Source organism: Geotrypetes seraphini, chromosome 6, assembly GCF_902459505.1.
Source record: "Geotrypetes seraphini chromosome 6, aGeoSer1.1, whole genome shotgun sequence".
Classification (NCBI taxonomy): domain Eukaryota; kingdom Metazoa; phylum Chordata; class Amphibia; order Gymnophiona; family Dermophiidae; genus Geotrypetes; species Geotrypetes seraphini.
The window spans coordinates 99,937,728-99,958,238 of record NC_047089.1 but is presented as its reverse complement, the minus strand read 5'-3'; the positions used below and the strand labels follow the sequence as shown (position 1 = coordinate 99,958,238).

The following is a 20,511-nucleotide window of genomic DNA, read 5'->3' as shown; positions in this document are numbered from 1 at the left end:
ACCCTTCAGCTCCTCTCGTGTGGCCTATCTATCTACCTTCCTCCCTCTTATTTTTGTGGCATGTTACAATGTAATTTGTGCAAGCCACTGGAGCCTGCAAGCTCAGTCCCTTTCCCATCCCCACAAACCATCTCGCTTCTGTGCTCCTATTTTCCCCATTCCTAATATCTCCCCTATGTATCTGACTTGTTGGGTCATCGGCCCTTTTCTGCCGTCATACTCTATGTTTCTATCCCTACTCTGTCTGGATTATTATGGAAGTACTTTGTAACTCGTTCTGGGCTCCTTTGGGTGGACTGGCTAAAAAAATGAATAAATAAATAAAGGATTATTTGATTCATTCCCCTTCCTTTGGAAGGAAGAGGGTATAAAATATTTAGGTATTTGGATACAAAAAACATTGGAAGAGACAATGAGAGTAAATGAAAAATCTTTATTGCTGAAGGTTACAGAAATGTGTGAGCAATGGAACCCTTTACATCTGTCTTTGTGGGGGAGAGTTCAAACAGTTAAGATGATGATTTTGCCTTTGGTTTGCTATCAAATGGGTATGTTGCCAGTGTTTTTTCAGGGGTCCTTTTACAAGAAGTTGAATAGCATTCTTACCAAATTTATTTGGCTGGGTAAAACTGTGAGAATTGGCTTTAGTATCTTTACAAAAACCAATTGCGGCGGGTGGGGTAAATTTTCCTAACTTTTATAGGTACCATCAGGCCTATATACTGCATCAGGGTATGTATTAGGTCCTCCCCAAGCTCATGGATCATCTCCCAAATTGGTTGTATTTAGAGTGGCAACTTATGTCCCCATTGCGATTGTTTCATGTGTTGAGTATCAAATTACCCAGAAATGTTAAGGACAATATTATTCAATTTGACACCTGTAAAACCTTGAAATTTATTAATAAACTAGTGTTTAAGCCTGTTACATTAATGGGTGGTAGAATATTTGTCTGTCTTTCTTTCTGTCTGTCTCCCTGCCCCTGTCTCTTTCTTCTTTTCTTTCTGTCTCTCTCCCTCCCGCTGTCTGCCTTTCTTTCTGTCTCTCTCTCTCCCTGGCACCCTTTGTCTGTCTGTGTTTCTGTCTCTCTTCCTCCCGCTGTCTGTCTGTGTTTCTGTCTGTCTGTCTGTCTCCCTCCCTTTGTCTGTCTGTCTCTCTCCCTGCCCCTGTCTCTTTCTTCCTTTCTCCCTCCCGCTGTCTATCTTTCTTTCTCTCTCTCTCCCTCCCACTGTCTGTCTTTCTCTCTCCCTGGCCCCCTGTCTGTCTTAATGTCTCTCTCCCTGCCCACTGTCTTTCGTTCTCATGCACTGCCTGCCTGTCTTTCTGTCTCTCTCTCTCCGTGGCCCCCTGCCTGCCTGCCTTTCTTTGTCTTTCTCCATGGCCTCCTTCTGTCTCCCCCCACAAAGCAAACCAAATTGCTCCCTGCCCCCCAGCACACCCCTCCTCCCAAAGCAAAGCAAGTTCGCTCCCTGGCCCCCCTCTCCCTCCACTTCCCTGTGCAGCAGCAGCATTTCCCTCCCCCCCACTTCCCTGTGCAGCAGCAGCATTCCCTCCCCCTCCATTTCCCTGTGCAGCAGAATTCCCTCCCCTTCCATTTCCCTGTGCAGCAGTATTTCCCTCCCCCCTTCCCTGTGCAGCAGCGCATTTCCCTCCCCCACTTCCCTGTGCAGCAGCATTCCTCCATTTCCCTGTGCAACAGCAGCATTTCCCTCCCACCACCCAACTTCCCTGTGCAGAAGCATTTCCTCCCCCTTCATTTCCCTGTGCAGCAGCATTTCCCTCCACCCTCTTCCCTGTGCAGCAGCAGCATTTCCCTCCCCTCCACTTCCCTGTGCAGCAGCATTCCCTATCCCTCCATTTCCCTGTGTAGCAGCAGCATTTCCCTCTCCCCCACTCCACTTTCCTGTGCTACAGCATTTCTGGCCTGCTCCCTTACCCTTGGCGAAGTTATTTTTGAGTTTAAAGCTGCTGCGGCGGCTCCTCTCACGATCCGCGCCTGCGTCGGAAGCCTTCTCTCTGACGTGACATCAGAGAGGCTTCCGACGCAGGTGCGGCTCTTGATAAGAGCCTCGGCAGCAGCTTTGAACTTAAAAATAACATTGGCAAGGGTAAGGGAAGGCCGCTAGACTGCGGGCTGCAGAACAGTACCTGGGGGGCTGCGAGTTTGACACTGCTGTTAGACAGAGTGAGGGCAGGAGGGGGGGGGAGTCACTTCCTTGCGTCCCTGCTTTAAGGTGCCTCATGCCCAGAAGAAACCACCGCTGACTCCTTCTACAGCGCATGCAAAGCCACGGAGTTACAGAGCACGGATCATGCAGATAGGAATACGCATGTGCGCTTAGGGTTTTATTATTAGTGATTAACAGATGTTCCATTAGAGAAATCCACTTATCAATCCTTATTGCTAAACTCCAAGATTCAAATTGGCAAGTCTGGGGTCTTCTGGAGGCACTGCATGTAGGCAGGCATACGTACATTAGATGATGTTTTATTAAATGGGAAAATGCTTGATTTTTCACTACTGCAACAATCATTCAGTATTTCAAAGTCTCAAAATTATAAGTGGTTGAAGTTGAAGCATGCCATTCAAAAGAGGTTCCCTGATTTGCAAAATCTAAAAAATTATTACAGCTTGCAGGTCCTATGCTTCCAGACAGATTCGTTAGGGCATCAGGCAGGCTGGTGGTATACACCAGTGTTTTTCAACCGCTGAGATGTTGCCTGGTGTGCCGCAGGGCCGCCATCAGGGCAGTACTACCAGTCCTGCATTCAGGGGCCTGGAGCTGACAGGGGGCCCGAGGCAGGGGCGCCAGTAGCTCGCCAAGGCAAAGTGAGTCGATCACCCAGGACTCACTTTGTCTTGGCGATCTAATCTATCGAGCCGATAAGTCTTCTTCTCCCCGACGTCAATTCTGCAGTCGGAGAGGAAGTTCGGGCCAGCCAATCGCTGCCTGGCTGGGCGGAACTTCCTCTCCGATTGCAAAATTGACGTCAGGGAGAGCATGCGTCGGTGTCGGCTTTGGGGCCTGTTATCCATTGGTGGGTCCTGTTCCCCGATGGCAGCGGCAGTGGCAGTGGCTTGGGGAACGGCAGGGAGAAAGAAAGAAAGGGGGCAGGCAGGGAAACAGAAGGAAAGAAGAGAAACAGAAAAAAAGAAAGAAAGGTCAGGGAGAGAGGAAGAAAAAGTTGGGGAAGGGAATGAGGTGTGGAGGAGAGAAAGCATACAGGCTGATAGAAGGGAAGAAAGATTGGATGCACAGTCAGAAGAAGAAAGTGCAACCAGAAATCACCAGACAAGGTAGGAAAAATGATTTTATTTTAAATTTAGCAAAGTGGAGGCAGTATTACCACAGTTTTCAAAGGAATTTGCCCAAATAACTTAATAGTTAACTGGGTAAATTCCCAGAGATGAAAACTTCCCTTCACTTACTATGCACAGTTCTGAATTTATATCTGCTGTCTATATTTTACAATATGGTCACCTTTTACTAAACCGCAATAGTGGTTTTTAGCGCAGGGAGCCTATGAGTGTCAAGAGCAGCGCTGGGCATTCAGCGCAGCTCCCTGCGCTAAAAACTGCTATTGTGGTTTAATAAAAAGGATGGAGGGTATATTTGTCTATTTTTGTATGCTATAAAAACCAAATACAGAGAGAGACTGAGAGCTGTTGACGAAGAGCTACATGTGTGTCTTTCTTCGATTCCAGCCAGAATATCAGCTTTGTGTTCAGCCAAACAGGCCCAGGTTTCGCACTGAATAAAGTATTTTATAATTTTTCACTATTCTGTTTACTTAATATTTCATAATAAAGTAATTATAAAATACTTTCTTTGTGTTTATTTGATTCCTATTCAAGAGAATTACTTTATATATAGTCAATATAGGCACAGAGTTAAATTTTTTAACATTTTCTAATGGTGGTGTGCCTCGTGATTTTTTTCATGAAACAAGTGTGCCTTTGCCCAAAAAAGGTTGAAAAACATTGGTATACACTACCATATTTTTCACTCCATTAGACGCACCTGACCATAAGACACACCCTAAATTTAGAGGAGGAAACCGAGAAAAAAAACATTCTGAACCAAATTCTCCCTGCCAGGCTCTGCACCCAACCCCACACTTCTTGCCAAGCTCTGTACCCTGTTCCCCCTCCCTGCCAGGCTCTGTACCCTGTCCCCCCTCTGGTGGTCTAGTGGTAGGCCAGGACAGGGCACAGGGCAGGTAGGGATGGGACAGGGCGGGCCGATAGGTAGGAAAGCAGACCTCCCCCAGGCAGGCAGCAGGAAAGCCCCAGCCTCTCCTTCCTTCCTCCCTATTTTTAATTTGGTAGGGAGGGCAGGCAGACCCCGGCCTTTCCCTCCTCCCTCCCTACCCTTCAGACAGGCAGCAGGCAGGCCCCGACCTCTTCCTCCTCACCCCCCAGGCAGGCAACAGGCAGGCCCTGGCCTTCTTCCAACTCCCCGCGGCCCCCCCGTACATACCTTTTTTTTGTTTGTTTTTTTTTACTTCTGTTCGCAGCAAGGCTGGCTGACTGCCTGATTCCCGCCTCTTCCTGCCTGACACTGCTGCTTCCCATTCTCTCGTGGCATAGCGGCGCAGCAGGTTGCCTGCCTGGTCCTGTGCCGCTTCCCGCGAGAACTGAGTTCTCATGGGAAGTGGTGCAGGACCAGCAGGCAACCTGGTGTGCTGCTATGCCGCGAGAGAATGGGAGGCAGCGGCATCAGCCAGTAGTTCTGGCAGGAAGAGGCGGGAACCAGGCAGCCAGACTTGCCGCGAACAGAAGTAAAAAAAAAAAAAAAAGGTACGCGCAGGGGGCCGCGGGGAATTGGAAGAGGGCCAGCAAAGCCTTTGATACAGTTCCTCATAGGAGGCTGTTGAACAAACTTGAAGGGCTGAAGTTAGGACCCAAAGTGGTGAACTGGGTCAAAAACTGGCTGTCGGACAGACGCCAGAGGGTGGTGGTTAATGGAAGTCGCTCGAAGGAAGGAAAGGTAAGTAGTGGAGTCCCTCAGGGTTCAGTGCTGGGGCCAATCCTGTTCAATATGTTTGTGAGTGACATTGCTGAAGGGTTAGAAGGAAAAGTGTGCCTTTTTGCAGATGATACCAAGATTTGTAACAGAGTAGACACCGAAGAGAGAGTGGAAAATATGAAAAAGGATCTGCAAAAGTTAGAGGAATGGTCTAATGCCTGGCAACTAAAATTCAATGCAAAGAAATGCAGAGTAGTGCATTTGGGGATTAATAATAGGAAGGAACCGTATATGCTGGGAGGAGAGAAGCTGATATGCATGTACGGGGAGAGGGACCTTGGGGTGATAGTGTCCGAAGATCTAAAGGCGAAAAAGCAGTGTGACAAGGCAGTGGCTGCTGCCAGAAGGATTCTGGGCTGTATAAAGAGAGGTGTAGTCAGTAGAAGGAAGAAGGTGTTGATGCCCCTGTACAGGTCATTGGTGAGGCCCCATTTGGAGTATTGTGTTCAGTTTTGGAGACCGTATCTGGCGAAAGACGTAAGAAGACTTGAGGCGGTCCAGAGGAGGGTGACGAAAATGATAGGAGGCTTGCGCCAGAAGACGTATGAGGAGAGACTGGAAGCCCTGAATATGTATACCCTAGAGGAAAGGAGAGACAGGGGAGATATGATTCAGACGTTCAAATACTTAAAGGGTATTAACGTAGAACAAAATCTTTTCCAGAGAAAGGAAAATGGTAAAACCAGAGGACATAATTTGAGGTTGAGGGGTGGTAGATTCAGGGGCAATGTTAGGAAATTCTACTTTACAGAGAGGGTAGTGGATGCCTGGAATGCGCTCCCGAGAGAGGTGGTGGAGAGTAAAACTGTGACTGAGTACAAAGAAGCGTGGGATGAACACAGAAGATTTAGAATCAGAAAATAATATTAAAGATTGAACTAGGCCAGTTACTGGGCAGACTTGTACGGTCTGTGTCTGTGCATGGCCGTTTGGAGGAGGATGGGCAGGGGAGGGCTTCAATGGCTGGGAGGGTGTAGATGGGCTGGAGTAAGTCTTAACAGAGATTTCGGCAGTTGGAACCCAAGCACAGTACCGAGTAAAGCTTTGGATTCTTGCCCAGAAATAGCTAAGAAGAAAAAATAAAAAAATTTAAATTGAATCAGGTTGGGCAGACTGGATGGACCATTCGGGTCTTTATCTGCCGTCATCTATTATGTTACTATGCTAGCCAGCTGAGAGCGCTGCTTTCAGCGTGGTAGGGCAGCCGCACTAAAAATAGGTGACCGTGGGGGGGGGGGGGGCGCGCGCTTTGGGTATTCGCTTCATAAGACGCACCCTAATTTCCTCCTGCTTTTTTGGGGGAAAAAGTGCATCTAATGGAGTGAAAAATATGGTAATATCTGAATTCTTGAATAAAAATCCCAAATGTCGTAGAGACGTTTGGAGCATTGCGATAAAGCTGTATATTTCTGTGTCTCAATGGCCACAAATTTGGACTTTAGAGGATGAGATGTACAGCGTCAGCATCTATGAGACAAACTTGTTTTTTTCTTGTTACATAGATCTTTTTGGACGCCTGTTAGGTTACAAAAGTTAGACAGTTCTAAATCTAATAGATGCTGGCACTGTCATATAGACATTGGGATATTGGATCATCTGTTATTTTATTGTCCTTTAATACTCAACTTTTGGAAGTCAATATGGGGACAGATTAATGTTATACTTGAGTCATCAATTCCATTGACTTATGAAGTCGTCATATGTGGAGCATTATTACATATTAAGCCCACCATGGATCGTTATAAATGCCGTCTTCCTAATTATGACTGGGATAGCCACGCAGATAACACGTAATTGGAAGAATTGGGATCCCCCTCAATTTTACTTTTTGGTGGGTGAACCTATGCTCCAGTTATAGGTATGAAAAAATGAATGCTGAAATGCTGGGGCATAGTAATGTATTTAAATTGGTTTGGAGCCCATTGACATCTTTTATTACTTCTCTGTAGTTGTTTCTTGTCTTTAATTTCTGTGCCATTTCCTTACACATCTAGGGTGGGAGGGAGGGAGGGGTTGGGATTGTACTATTGTATTATTTTAAATAAGTGTAGATTGTTGAAAGAGTATGGAAAAATTATGTTCTTACCTGTTAATTTTCTTTCCCTTAGATGCAGCAGATGAATCCAGAGACCAATGGGATAGCTCACATCTACCAGCAGGCGGAGATAGAGAAACTGATTAACAGGTGGTCCTATTGGCTGGCACTCCTCCTGTCTCATCAGTTTAGCTCCTTGCCCAAGCACACGTAACCAGCAATAAGCATAGCATGTAAAAAACTTCTTTCCCATAATAAATCTCAAAATGCAATAATACAGAAAACAACCTGCCATAATAACAAACTGCGAGTTGCAAAAGAAAAAACCGAGAGACAATATCCAGAAAGGGTGGGGCTCTGGATTCATCTGCTGCGTCTAAGGGAAAGAAAATTAACAGATAAGAACATAATTTTTCTTTCCCTAGCAACAGCAGCAGATGAATCCAGAGACCAATGGGATGTAGCAAAGCAATCCTCAAACTGGGTGGGAAGCAAATGCCGCCTCCGCAACAACCGAAGCACAAAACGCTCCTACCGCATGCGCCCCCACATCCAAGCAGAAATGGGGAGAGAAAGCACGCTCGGAAGACTAAAGAGCCGCAAGACAAATCTCCTCCAAGGAAAAAACCTCTGGGCCGAGCCCAAGAAGTAGCCATCGCTCCAGCGGAATGGTCATGAAGTTCTTTCGCCAACCGCTTCCCTGCCAGCAAGCAAGCATAAAGAATGTCCTCCTGGACCCATTGAGCGATGGAGGCTTCGGACGCCATCAAACGTTTGAGGCGTCCCTTGAAGAATGCAAAAAGGAGATATAAACAACTAAAAGTAGTAAGAAACCGAGCTCACAGAGAACGCTACGTACATATCAAAAAATGCAGTGAATAAAAGCACTGTTCCCAATTTCCCCTCCCAGGAAGAAGGAAGGAAAAGTGAGCATGACATAAAAGAAAGGATGACACCCCCCTAGAAAGAAATAATGATACCATCCGAACTGATACCCCATATTTCGGAAATCAGAAATAGGAATCCCCGTTGAACAAGGCCTGCAACATAGAAAACTGCAGAGCTGAAGCCATGGCCACAAGAAACCCTATGTTCAATGGCACAGCCCTTTAGAGTCCCAAAGGACAAGGATGAAATGAAGCCTTCGGTATACTGAGAAGAAGTACGTGAAGATTGTACTCCAAACCGGGCTTTCTAAGAGGCGCATGAATATACCACACTCTGTTTAGGACCTGAACTACATGAAGCTGAGAAGTAAGTGAAGAGCAATATACCTAGCCCTTGTAACAAGCTAAGAATGGCACTAGAAGCTGAAGGGAATTGAACGCTAAGCCCTCGGCAATGCACCTGTGCCAAAAAGGAACTCTGGAGTGGTTCAAATGTTAAGAAGCACCCAAGAAAGGAAAAACCTCCAAAAGGAAGCAGAAGCCACAGGAGAAGACGTCCGTAGCACCTGGATAAGAGAAGAAACAACCTGCTTCGCATAATCCTTACACGTCAGCCAAGATTTTTCAAAAAACTAGGTCGTAATACTAAAGTAGTACAAATATCCATGTTGAACGGACCCTAGGCGAGCAAAGCCAGAGATACCAGGAAACTTCTTAGTCCGGCTGTCGAAAGACTCATCAAATCCGCAAAGTAAGGATGGCGCCGCCAATCCAGAGATTCTACAAATACTGTGCCTGGAAAGCGAGCTCGAGTTGGCAAATCCAAGCCATCATCAGCCAGCAGAAAACACTGAAAAAGAGAAGGCAGAAGCGAGAAAGGAGCCATGCAGCTACCCCCTCTAACTCCCACTCCCTGGGCCCGCCGAAGAAGCTAGGAAGCTTAGAATTGAGAGACGAGGCCATGAGGTCTAGGTCAAGCAGATCTCACTTCCATAAAAAGAGCTAGAACGCTTGAGCCACAAATCTCAATATCCAGGATGCAGATTACACTATTACTAACATGCACACTTTCCAGAGCGTACACAGCGCTGTACACTGTAACATACAAGAAATGGGCCATGCTCAGATTCCGCGGAGAGAAAGTCTATCCAAACTCTTATCCTGATCCATAAAAGGATCTGCCAACAGAAGACGAAGATGAGAGTCCATCCATTGAAGCAGAACAACTTCACCTGCCAATGAGTACAACACTTACTGCCCAAGCAGTAGAGAAATTCCCCCATCCTAATACTGACCAAAAGGACCCTCATCGGCAATCCGGAAGAATGATCTGAAGCTCCAGAAAGGTAGCCTGACCCTGCTCAAGAGCAGAAGAATGAACAAGTACTGAGTCGCCTCTGAAGACCAGACTCCAGGAGCTGAGGATGGAAGCCACGGAGCCCCCCAACCCGACAGCCCGGGATGGTCGGTGGTCATGAGATAGTCCAGCAAAGACCGAGGCATGCCTTGAAAAGAGAAATAGCGCTGAGCCACCAAATCATACAGAGTGATGCAGGAGGAGCATACCAAAAAATTGGTGCCCTGAGATACCGGGAACCACCGGAACAAAAGCGACCACTGTAGCGTAAGAAGGGGAAAGCAAGCCGAAGTCCCCAGTGGAGTCAGCAATATGGATCCCAGAAACTGTACAGAATCCCATACTCTTGGTCATGGTAAGCGAAGAAGAATACCAATCTGAGACCGAGACCCCACGCCCAAGTCTCCGGAAAGAAACACATGTCTCTCCTATATGAATTAAAACATCACCCCGATATACCTATAAATAGTACAGGAGAAAAGAGTGCTGTGCAAATCAAAGATGCACGTGTAAAGAACTGAGGAAAAGATATCACCCTTTTCGTGTCAGTCAAATGGCCCGACTGGAAGTCATCCGAATCAAGCAGGCAGTCAAGAAGAAATTAGATGAATCGCCTGGTAGTGCCAAAACGGTACCACCGCCCACATCACCTAAAACGTTCGTGAAGCCTTGGGTAGGCAAAATGGCATGTGCCAAAACCGAAAGTGCCGCTCCAAGAGAGGCAGGCAAACCAAGTGCCGATTCGGAGTCCATAGAGAAAATGTAAATATACTCCCAGGTTGTCTGCAGAAATGTGTAACCCCGAGAAACTAATTCAGCAGAATGGGATCCAGCCTGCCCAATGCCCCCTATCTCGGGCACCATGTAGTAAGTGGAACAACATCCCTTAGTTCCCGAAGAACTACAAGAACCATCCTGAGGACCAGTAACACTGAAAAGGGAAACACAAAACATAGAGACTCCAAGAACGAACTGGAAAACCTGAGGAGAATGCAAAGATGCAAGCATCCTGAAAAATCTTCACAGCCCTCTGACCTGACATTATAGTGTCTTCTCCCTCATGAGAAAGCCTGAAGAGTCATTGGAAGAAGTCAAGATCCCCTCAGAATGAAGTGCAGAAGGTCAGGGAATGGCAGAATGAGACTGTAGGATCTGCAAGAAGATTCTCCTAGGAAAAATCAAGGTTCACAATGTAAAGAGGAATATACTGGAACCATGAAAACAGTACTAACCCCATGCAACATGAGCGAAATACGTATGTCCTTTAAAGTGAATACGTACTAGACTCAATCAAGATGCTGCATCTACCACCCCGTGGAAAACAACAGCATCCTTACAGGTATCAGACAAAGCTCACATCGTTAATGAGAGCTTCAGGGATGAGGCTAACAGCCACATAGTGCGTGATCCTCCGTGGGTTTAATAGAATAGGTAACTGGCTCCTGGTTAAAAGGAGCTGAACAGCCCTTTCTGTCTGGTCAGGGGGCCCGTCTAGCATGTGCCATGAGAAAATGGTGACAGGAGAAACCAGCGTGATAAGCATGGAAATCTGAAGTCCAGGCCCCCTCAGAAATAGAGAAAGAGAGTCCTGGCCGCAGGAATATGCGCAGTGTCATTATGCCCATAGAGACAGCCCGAACTTGGAAACTGCTTGTACTACCTTTAGGCATAAATATCCTGTGCCACTACTAGACACATGCAGCTCAGCACAGAGGCCCAAATAAGGACAGTTACCAACAGATAAAGGCTCAATCTGCAGGGACCCCAAGAGAGACAATGAGATACCTGTGTGAAATACAGGGCACTATCTTACTGCTGATCTCACTGTGCCGTGAGTTGCCGTATGTCGCCCCAGTCTGGAGACAAACCGAGACTGGGTGACCTAGCACAGGTCAGAGACTCTCTGGTAAACCCCTTGAGTGCTAACCCCAGAGTCCGATTAAACAAGCAGCTTCCTTCAAGGGAGTACAGCAGGAACACAGACATAGACATATAAAGCTGCCCAAGCTTGTCCCAAAGCTTGTGAAACACATACAACTTGTCTGAACCGGAAAGGAGAGAAGCCTCGGCATACCCTGACCAAAGTCAGCTGGAAACAAACTACCGAAATGCTGCAGCTCTCCTGCCATCGCCGGAGACCCATGCGCACGCCCGATTCTCGCTGACACGTGGCCGCTGCATCAACGCTCCTAGAAACATAGTCGGATTCGAGCCCCGCAAAATTTACCCTGCAGCGGCTTGCATAGAAAGAAAATCAGACTCGGGGAATAACCAGAACAACGGCCCACAGCGCCGGAAAAAACATATCCCATCTCATGCGCGCTGCTATAAACCGGCACCTGCACAATCAGTTGCACATGGCCGTGACAAACACTGATGAAAGAGAGCCTCAGAATAAACAGGACTACTGCTGCACTGAAACCCAACAATGAGAACAAGTACGAGCATGAAATCGCATCGCTACTGCTGCGCTGTAACCAACAAGGAAACAAAGCGCGTGCATGCAAAGGGCGGGAAGTCCCGGCTCCCTCCATGGATTTCTAGTCATAAAACTTAGCCTCAATAAAATATCCATACCTTAAATGTATGATGACCGAACCCACAGTACTAAGACTCCCAAACAGAACCTGAAGTTCAAACAACTGTAAAAGCCAGACATACTCACAGCTTGTTGTTAGGGCCGGTTTAAGCCAGTTTGCAGCAAAAGCATGGCAGAATGTAACAACTGTGGTCTCTTTTTTTTTTTTTTTTTACACAGAGAAGGGAAAGAAGAAAAAAAAAATTGAGACCCAGTCAGACCCTCTAGCAATGGAGGGAGGGTGAGGCAGGGACAAGGGGGGGCCCAAGTGTAACCTCTAAAGCCGGCACCGTTCAGCCGGACACCCCTGTCTCACTGAAGAGAAAATCTCAACAGGAGAAATAGCACTGCCAGCTCACTGAAGAGAAAATCTCCACAGGAGAAACAGAATGGCTGTCTCACTGAAGAGAAATCTCAACAGGAGAAACAGAGTGGCAGTCTCACTGAAGAGAAACCTCAACAGGAGAAAATAAAGTTCCAGCCACAGCCAGAATTCAGGAGCTAGTTGAATAGCGACCTTTTCCTGCTGGGAGATAGAGATTACTGATGAGACAGGAGGAGTGCCAGCCAATAGGACCACCTGTTAATCAGTTTCTCTATCTCCGCCTGCTGGTAGATGTGAGCTATCCCATTGGTCTCTGGATTCATCTGCTGCTGTTGCTAGGGAAATACATTTGTGTTATTGATAAAGTGGCAGATGAGTTTTAACATAGACAAATGCAAGGTGATGCATCTGGGAAAGAAAAACAAAAAACATGAATACAAGATGTCGGGGGTGACATTAGCCAAATGCGAACAAGAAAGGGATTTGGGGGTGCTGATAGACAGAACCCTAAAACCATCGGCTCAATGTGTGGCGGCGGCGAAGAAAGCAAATAGGATGTTAGGCATGATTAAGAAGGGGATCACGAGTAGGTCGGAAGATGTTATAATGCCACTTTACAGAACAATGGTCAGACCACACTTAGAATACTGTGTCCAACACTGGTCTCCATACCTTAAGAAGGATAAAATTCTGTTGGAGAGGGTACAGAGGCGAGCCACGAAACTAGTCAAAGGCATGGAGAATTTAAGCTACATGGAACGCCTCGGAAAACTGGGACTGTTCACCCTCGAAAAAAGAAGACTGCGTGGGGATCTAATAGAGACTTTTAAAATATTAAAGGGATTTGATCAAATTGACCAAGAAGCAGCATTACTGACATTTTCAGATGTGACGCGGACAAGAGGTCATAGCCTAAAATGGAATGGCAGCAGGTTCAGGACAAATGTCAGGAAGTTCTGTTTCACACAAAGAGTGGTGGGCGCTTGGAATGCTCTCCCGGAGGAGGTGGTGGCAGAAAATACTGTGCTGGGTTTCAAACGCATGTTGGATGCACACCTTCTTGCAGATCATATTGAGGGATACGGGAAAACCGGATCTCCAAAAAGGAGCACCTAAATGGGGCTCCGCGTGTGCGGATTGCCGGACTAGATGGACCTTGGTCTGATCCAGTGAAGGCGTTTCTTATGTTCTTATGATTAATCGATGGGTGGGTCGGAGGGATAAAATGATTGATTTTGAATATCTGTAAGTTGAATGTGCTTTCTTTGACTTATATGTTCTTATACCTGTGTGTTGCACTGTTAATATTAGAAAATTAATAAATATTAAAAAAAAAAAAGTAGGAAGGCAGCTCCGGTCACATCTTTAACAGCTTGCAACAAAACCTCCGAAGAGAAGAGATATCTCTCTTCTGCGGTTGTTTATATTGCATTTTTTATGACAACAATGCTTTGCGGGCGGTGCATTAGATGTCCGCCAATGACGTCTGTGAATAAACCCCGCCCACTAACTATGTAGGGTGAAGAGTTAGTGCATGAGTAAATTGCTTCAATAACCAAGAAGTTACTCTGCACATGCGTTTCTATCGCTCTTACAGTGATCCGTGTGATCGCTTGTGGGCGTGCATCCAATTAGATCATTTACATGGGGACTCTTTAGTAGTGAATCGGTTACCCTACAAGACTCAGCCACAGATCGCCCATGGATCAGAAAGGTGAGTTTAGTGAATCTAGGCCTAAGAACTCTCTTTTTGGAATGCAATTCCTGCCCCTTCACCTGCTTCAGTTTCTCAGATGTTATTGAATCAGGTGTAGGTTGGATCGCTGAATGTTTGATTGATTAGAAATGTGCTTTTGTTAGTGTACTTTCTTTTCACTATATAGGCACCATTAGAGTACAGTTTGCTATTGTCCCTGCATTTCATATTCATTTGATGTATTGTCTTCCATAGTTAACTTGGAGACTGGGACAAGATTTTTCTAACCATCTCTGAGGTAACCTCTTGATTTTCAAACTTTTGTGTATTTGGTGATCTTAATGTCTACTTTGAGTGCTCTCTGAATTAGAAGGATAGGGAATTTGACCTTGTTCCATTATCATCTTATTCCAGGGGCCATGTTTTTGTTTTTTGTATTTTCCCTGGATTGTTTTTCATGTTCTTTTTGAATGCTGTTGTCTGTTATGTTGAGGCCAAGCTTTTTAAATTAGGTATCTCCTAATGGAAACTTCTTATAAACACTAACCAGTTGGTCTAGAAATGTTAAGAAAATGAATGTTAACCATAATTATCCCAGGACAAGCAGGCATGATATTCTCACATGTGGGTGACGTCATCTACGGAGCCCCAGCGCGGACAGCTTTTCAAGCAAATTTGATTGAAGTTTCAAGTTTGCTACACTGCACCACGCATGTGCATGCCTTCTTGCCCACTAGAGGGCGCATCCCCACCTCATGGTCCTCAGTTCATTCTCTTCCGCGGAGCCAGAAGCCCTGTGGAAATTGTGCTCTTAGTTTTGCCTTTTGTCACCGCGGCTGTGTCTCTTTTTTGACTCTGTCGCTGTGTTTCTCTCTTTTGTTCCTTTTATTTCTTTCAGTTTTCGTCGAAAAAAAACAACACTTCCATAGCAAAGCAGCAGATGAATCCAGACTAGTGGGTATAGCTCACATCGACCAGCAGGTGGAGATAGAGAACTGATTAACAGTTGGCCTTAAAGCCTGGTGTTCCTCTTGTTACTTCAGTTTTGCTCTATCTCCCAGCAGGAATGGAGCTTACTCTACTAGCTCCTGGATTCTGGCTGGGGCCGGTTTGGTGGTGTTCCTGTGGCTTCCTCTGTTGAGACTCGGTCTCTTCAGTAGGACAGGGGTGCCTGGCTGAGCGGTGCCGGCTTTGGGAGCTACACCTGGGCCCTCCCAGGTCCCTTCTCCACCCTCCCCTCCATTGGTTTGAGTGGGTTCTTGGGCCACTGCAGGAAGTTCGTCTTGGAGTTCTTCATTCCAGTACTAAAAAAAAAAAAAAAAAAAAAAAAAAACAGCGTCTTCCTGCTTGTGCTGAGCCATGCTGTGTGGCTTGCAGTGCGATTACCAGCTGTAACCCGACTGCAGTTAGAACGGGGACCGGTTGGTGAGTTACTGTGTTTGCTGTCTGCCTCCTCTTTAGTCAGTCGGTCGTTCGTGTTCGTTCCGGCGGTCGCGGGGGGGGGGGCGGAGTCAGCGGTCGGCGGCGTGGGGCGCGTGCGTGTGAAAAAAAAAAAAAAAAAAAAAAAGTTTTTTTGAAGCGCCGGTTTTAGCGATGGCAGCAGTGGCGGCTCAGCGGTGCTCGCGCTGTGGGAAGCGCAGAGCACTGTCAGGCTTCTGCTCTGCAGGGTGTGGGGACACACCGGCAGAAAATGCCTTCCTGCAAGAGGGTGAATTAGCCATCTCCCGTGTCAGTGAGGCACGGTCTACGTCCCCGGGCCTCGAGGGTGACTCGGGGGGACTGCAAGTCTCTTCCGCGGCTGAGGGGAGGTCAGCGGAGGTCGGGGAGCCGGGGTCGCTAGGGGACAGCGCGGCTGCGCGCCCTAGCATTGATCAGGCTGGTTCAACTTTACTGGGGGTGAGTTCCTTCTCCCCGGAATTGGTTATGTTATTGCACCAAGCATTTCTGCTACAGGGCTCGCAGTCGGCCCAGTCGGTGCAGGCGACCTGTCCGTCCCTCCCGGGGCCTTCCACCTCCACGGGTTTAACCGGGGCTAAGGCCGGCCCGTCTGCGGGTCCTGTACTGTCGCCTGGGCGGTCGCAGGGGGCGAAGAAACGCAGACTCGCGACCGTGGACGCTGAAGGTCATCTTCCCTTTTCACCTTTCTCCCTTCCTGAATCATTAGAGGAAGGGGAGGTCTTAGATTGGGAGGTAGAGGATCCCCCGGGCAGGGAAGTTGATGATCCTTCCGCGCTCCGGCTGTTTCATAGAGAGGAGCTGGCATCCTTGATTTCCAAGGCTTTGCAGGGTTTAAATATCTCTCAGGAGGATGCTAAGGTGTCGGGTAACCCCCTGATGGCAGGTACGCGTAAGCCACCTAGGTCCTTTCCGGTGCATGAAGCCATGCAGGAGCTGATCTCGGCGCAATGGGATACGCCGGAGGCCAGTTTACGAGTGGCAAAGGCCATGCGGCTCCTGTATCCGGTTGACCCGACCGAACTTGAAAAGTTTAGGTTACCTAGGGTGGACGCTTTGGTGGCAGCGGTAACGAAAAAGACTACCTTGCCGGTGGAAGGGGGGGTGACACTAAAGGATGCGCAGGATAGGAAGATTGAATCTTCACTAAAAATGTCCTTTGAAGTGGCGGCGGTTACCTTACAGGCCGCTATTTGCAGCTCGTATGCGGCGAGGGCATGTTTGCAGTGGTCACAATGGATGACCGATAATTTAATGGAGTCCGGGGGTTCTGTCCCTTCGGAACTGGCTGATTTGGAGTCAGGCTTGGCCTATTTGGCAGACTCCTTATATGACATTATTCGAGCATTGGCGAAACAGATGTCTCTGTCAGTGGTATCGCGCAGATCCTTATGGCTCCGACATTGGGCAGCAGATGCTGCATCCAAGCTTAGGCTGGTGAGACTCCCTTTTAAAGGAGGTTTATTATTTGGAGAGGACTTAGAGAAATTGGTGAAAGATTTTGGGGATACCAAAACACAGCGTCTACCGGAGGATAGGGCTAGGCCCCCGGTGAGGTCCTCCTCGTCTAGACCGCGCTTCAGAGATGTGAGGCGGTCCAGGCCTGGTAAACCAGTCTTCAGATCAGCATGTGGTTCTTTCTCTGCGTCGAGGCCTAGGTTTCAGCAGAGGAGTTCCTTTCGTACGACGAAACCCTCTTCAGGTCAGCCAACACGTACCCCACCAAGTCGCACTCCGCAATGACGGTGGCTTGGCTCCCTCCGCCCTTCCCTTAGGGGGCCGGCTTTCGGCGTTCCGGGCGGAGTGGGCCACAATCACGTCGGATCAGTGGGTGTTGGACATTGTTCGAGAAGGGTACAAGTTGGAGTTCGCCTCTCCCGTCGAAGATTCTTTCTTGGTGTCCCCGTGCCATGGGGCGGCCAAGGGAGAGGCGGTCCGCATGACTCTTCAGGGGCTGCTCGATCTGGGGGCGGTGGTACCGGTACCCCCGGAAGAGGTAGGCCGCGGGATATATTCCCTTTACTTCATTGTTCCAAAGAAGGGGGGGTCGTTCAGACCGGTGCTGGACCTCAAAGTGGTCAACAGATTTCTCAGTGTTCGCCATTTCCGGATGGAGACGGTACGCTCGGTCATTGCGGCAGTTCGACCGGGAGAGTTCCTCACGTCCCTAGATCTCAAGGAGGCGTACCTACATATCCCGATCTGGCCTCCGCATCAGCGGTATCTAAGGTTTGCGATTCTTGGCCAGCACTATCAGTTTCGGGCAATGCCCTTTGGCCTGGCGACGGCTCCCCGCACCTTTTCCAAGGTCATGGTCGTGGTAGCAGCCTCTCTTCGCAAGGAAGGGATTCGGGTACACCCCTACTTAGACGACTGGCTGATCCGCGCCTCGTCCAGACAGGAGAGTTTGTCGGTTACTCAGAGGGTAATATCTCTCCTTCAGTCGTTAGGGTGGATCGTCAATTTTCCCAAGAGTTTTCTGTCCCCGTCGCAGTCTTTGGTACATCTGGGGGTCAGATTCGACACTGCTCTGGGGAGAGTATTTCTACCCCGAGACCGGGGAGAGAAATTGCAGGCTCAGATTCGCCTACTTCTCGGGTCGCCCAGACCTCGGGTTTGGGATTATGTGCAGGTTTTGGGCTCCATGGTAGCGACTCTGGAGGTGGTCCCCTGGGCTCGGGGCCACATGAGACCCTTACAACAGTCGCTTCTCTCTCGCTGGTCCCCAGCTTCTCTGGACTACAATGTGCGTCTCCGATGGAGTCCTCGGGCGGCTCGCAGCATGCAATGGTGGCTACACGAGTTGCACCTGTGGCGGGGCATGCCGTTAGCCACACCGGAGTGGGTGGTGGTGACGACGGATGCCAGTCTGAGGGGCTGGGGGGCCCAGTGCCTGCAAGCGTCGGTGCAGGGAGTGTGTTCCTTAGAGGAAGCACAGTGGCCCATCAATTTGTTGGAGTTAAAAGCGATCAGATTGGCGCTGAGGGCTTTTCAGTCCCTGATTCAGGACAGGCCGACCAGAATCTTTTCGGACAGTGTCACGGCGGTCGCATATGTCAATCGTCAGGGGGGCACTCGGAGTCCGCAGTTGGCCGAAGAGGCAAGGAAATTGTTTCAGTGGGCAGAAGGGCATGTTCCGCTTCTGTCGGCGGCATACATTGCAGGTCACGAAAACGTGCAAGCGGACTTCCTCAGCAGAAATCTTCTAGATCCGGGCGAGTGGGAATTGTCGGCTCGAGCGTTCGACCTGCTAGTCCGTCGGTGGGGGTTGCCAGAGTTGGATCTCATGGCTTCATCCCGCAATGCGAAGTTGCCTCGCTTCTTCAGCAGGCGCACGGAGAAGGGCTCGGAGGGGGTGGACGTGTTGGCCCTCCCATGGCCTCCAAATTCCCTTCTGTATGTGTTCCCGCCTTGGCCCATGATAGGGCGGGTATTACAACGCATCGCTCTCTTTCACGGCAGGGTGATCCTGGTGGCTCCGGATTGGCCGCGTCGACCGTGGTACGCAGATCTCGTTCAGCTTTCAGTAGGCGATCGGGTGACGTTCCAGGTAACTCCGGACTTACTAACTCAGGGCCCAATCTGGATGGAAGATCCGGCCCGCTTTGGTCTTACGGCCTGGCTCTTGAGCGGTCAAGGCTAAAGAAGAAGGGCTATTCGGAGCAGGTGATTGCCACGCTTCTTAAAGCTAAGAAGATTTCGACTTCGACCTCCTATGCGAGAGTCTGGAAGATTTTTGATGCTTGGTGCGGTCGACAGGGAATCGCGCCCTTCCATGCATCTCTGGCGGCTATTCTTGCCTTTCTGCAGGAAGGCGTAGAGAAAGGATTAGCCTATAACTCTTTAAGGGTTCAGGTGGCGGCCCTTGCCTGTTACAGGGGCCGGGTGGCTGGCGCGTCGCTGGCGTCGCAGCCGGACGTGGTCCGTTTCCTCAAAGGGGTTCACCATATCCGCCCGCCGGTAAGGCGAATTTGTCCTTCCTGGAATCTTAAACTCGTCCTGGGGAGGTTGCAGGGGGCACCTTTTGAACCCCTGTCAGCGGCCACTTTGAAGGATGTCACGCTGAAAACAGTGTTCTTGGTGGCAATGGCTTCGGCGAGGCGAGTATCGGAGCTTCAGGCGCTTTCTTGCAGAGAACCCTTTTTACGTTTTTCTGAGACGGGGGTGTCAGTGCGGCCGGTGCCGTCCTTCCTGCCTAAGGTGATTTCTTCATTTCATGTGAACCAGAGTGTATTCCTCCCGTCCTTCCGGAAGGAGGATTGGGGTAAACGATTTTTGTCTTTGCGTCGACTGGATGTGCGGCGTATGCTTCTCCATTATTTGGGGGTGACGAATGATTTTCGTAGGTCGGACCATCTCTTTGTATTGTTTGCGGGTAAGAACAAGGGGATGGCGGCGTCTAAAGCGTCCAGTGCGCGTTGGGTCAAGGAGACGATTGCTTCGGCTTATGTGTTGACAGGTAAGAAAGTACCGGAGCACCTTCATGCTCATTCCACTCGGGCATTGGCTACGTCTTGGGCGGAGTCCGGGGGGATGTCTTTGGAGGAAATTGGCCGAGCGGCCACTTGGTCGTCGGGTAATACCTTTTCGAAGCATTATCGCTTAGACGTAGCAGCCAGTGCGGAGGCAAGTTTTGGCACTGCGGTACTGGCGGAGGCGGCATTGGCGTCCCACCCAGTTTGAGTTTGCTTTGCTACATCCCACTAGTCTGGATTCATCTGCTGCTTTGCTATGGAAGGTAAAATTATGGTCTTACCTGTTAATTTTCTTTCCTTTAGAAGCAGCAGATGAATCCAGAGCCCCTCCCCAAGTGCACTGTATGTGTGTAGGGTGTTTGTTTATGGTTTCAGTTGGGATATGGTTGGTAATTGTATTATTTAGGGGCACATTTTCTACTGGAATGAAGTTTTGTGGATGCTCATGCTCCTTTCGGGCTGCTTGGGCAAAAGGCATAACTGAAGTAACAAGAGGAACACCAGGCTTTAAGGCCAACTGTTAATCAGTTCTCTATCTCCACCTGCTGGTCGATGTGAGCTATACCCACTAGTCTGGATTCATCTGCTGCTTCTAAAGGAAAGAAAATTAACAGGTAAGACCATAATTTTACCTTTTTCGTTCGGCTCCGGGGGCTCCCGGTAGCCGCGGCCG

General features: G+C 48.7%; 1 protein-coding gene across 7 annotated transcripts in view; it reads left to right on the top strand.

The window, feature by feature from the left end:
- Positions 1 to 20,511, top strand: part of RBM26 (RNA binding motif protein 26) — a 946,655-nt gene that overhangs the window by 5,391 nt on the left and 920,753 nt on the right. The gene's annotated exons all lie outside the window — the stretch shown is intronic.